The following is a 2,620-nucleotide window of genomic DNA, read 5'->3' on the forward strand; positions in this document are numbered from 1 at the left end:
AAAAATTTGACTGGCAGCCATTAGTTTAAATCCTTACCACTACATATTAATTACTTATACTAACACCAGGCAAAAACCCTTAAGTTTTACAAAGTAGGATATATGAGTTTATGGAACCACAATTTTTTACAAACATAAAGGAAAAGAGAAAGTATGGAAACCAAATTGGTTATATTAAATAAAATGAACAATCGTTGATTTTAAAACGTAACTTAGTAGACAGTAAAAAATATAGATATTCTTAACAGGTGCTTTAATATTGGAGCTTAATATGCCACATTAATAACAAACTTAAAATTGTGCCTGCCTAACTACTTCATAAAGTCGAGTCTTTTTTCGGTATTGGTTGCAGTGCAAGTAACATACGTATTCACTATCATGTAACTGTGATATTTAGTTCGTGCGCCTATATCGAATGAGACAAACTAATGGATCGAAGAGTTGCAATTAAAATGAAATTATGTGATAAATACTGAATTAAGTGCCATCAGGCATTCAATATGTTTAAGAAAGCCTTTAGCGATAAGAATATATTGTAGCGCTAAGTTTAAGTATGGTTCTAGCCTAAAATTCATCAAGACACAATATAAACACTTGCTACTTGTAGTCTTAAAATTATACACAAAAGTTAAATTGAACAAAATATTTCTAAATACCACTGATGATAACACTGATCATAACAGAATCACGGTTCTTGTCTGAGTGGTAGACCAAACATAATATTATATCTTAAATAATTGCTAGTCACCAAATTCAATTTAATGTAGGATTTAATGTAGGATTTTTAACAATCATGAACTTGAACAACAAATTTAATTTTTATTAATTAAATTTTTTTGCTATACTTATAGTTGTTTTGAGTTTTTGTTGTTTGCATGAACCTAACATGCTAATAATAATTTTAAATAATTAATTTGAACTTCATTTGATGGGATTGTTTTTTAAAAATATTTATATTCGCAAAATAGTAAATACGAGTATTATAATATTTATTCAGGTATGACATATTTGAGAAATCCATACGATACCTTTTTGATAACTTAATTAATATAAAAGTTATAATAATTTACTTCGAAAATAATTTATATTATTCAATTCACCTAAACAGTTCATAGTTTAATATGTAAAAATTACTCTAAACTCATTATTGTTTAAATTTGCTTAATCATTTTCTATTGAGCAGTAAATGTGCATTAAGTATTATAAAATATAGTAGAGATAAAATTAAACTTGTCAGAGTATATAAATTTTATAACAAAATTTTATTAATATTTCACTAAAGTTTTATTGTTTTTGTTATCAAAAAGTTTATCACTAAAATTTTACTTTAGATTTGCAGTTGACATTTATAGTTGATATTTGCAGGCCGCAAGTCATTATTGAATTCGCTGTTCTGATTTTACCATTAAACTTTATCAATGAAATTGGGAATGGTTTCAATTTTAGAATATTGTGAAATTATTTTCAATTTTTGTGTATAATAGATAAATTTCGTTTTGTTTTACGATATTTTGAGTATGATTATAAAGAACTAACTTGTATAAGTTAATTTAAATTTTTAGCGTTTTTTTTTAATCACAATTTATTTATTTAATTTATTTATTTATGCTTAAATTAATAAATTTGACTTCCATAAAACTCTTAATTTTCATAGAAATTTTTTTATATATGACATTAAGAGCCGTTTTCAGTCTTAACTTAAATCTCACTACTGACGCAAGTACTACTTAATTTGCAAAAATTAATGAGTTAATCATAATTTAAGACAGTTTCGATATTTAATTTCGACTGTGAAACTAAGTAATTTAAATTATGTAGCTATTAAGCTCTAAGTAAGTAATTACTTATTACCAACTCACTATATTAATTATATAATTCTTTGACCATAAGAAACTGACATCATTCTAACGCAGTCCTTCCTCTCCTTCAAGCGCCCTTCCTGTGTGCGTTTCTTTCGCAATTTCATGCTGCAAGCTCTGTTATTGTTTTCTCAACTTGATAACTCAGACTTATTATTATTATTTAAAATAGGCTATTTGTGCACCCCGACCTAAAAGATCTATTGTGCGCCTATAGGCCCAACTAGGACAATTTTAGACTATTTATAAATCTTATAATTGCAGTGGGCTTAATTTTACCTATTTGATTTGGGACCAGGATCCCGCTACCAAGGTAATCGAGTCTACGTCTTGCCACCGCTGGGCAGTTGCATAGAACATGTTCTGATGTTTCCTTCTCCTCATAACAGAGTCGACAGGAATCACTTTCTACCGCACCTATGATCTTCATGTGGTAATTAAGTCTACAGTATCCTGTAAGAAGTTCAGTGTAGATTTTGATATCATTTCTGCTAAGGTTGTAACATAAAATTTACACCAACTAAATTACACAAATAATAAAAAAAATAATACCAAACAACACAAATATAATAAAAACAAAATAAACAACAAGAAAACAAACAACAATAGAAAGAAACTTGTAAACAACGAACCGTTGAAATCACAAGAACAAAGATACTGCTGGCTTCGCACATCACAAGTATAAAAGGCGAAGCAAACGCAGTAGACGGGGATTCAGCAAGACAGCGAGCTAAGAACAGGTCGCTCTATATTACATGTGC

The sequence above is a fragment of the Teleopsis dalmanni genome, chromosome 2 (genome assembly GCF_002237135.1).
Source record: "Teleopsis dalmanni isolate 2A chromosome 2, ASM223713v2, whole genome shotgun sequence".
Taxonomy (NCBI): domain Eukaryota; kingdom Metazoa; phylum Arthropoda; class Insecta; order Diptera; family Diopsidae; genus Teleopsis; species Teleopsis dalmanni.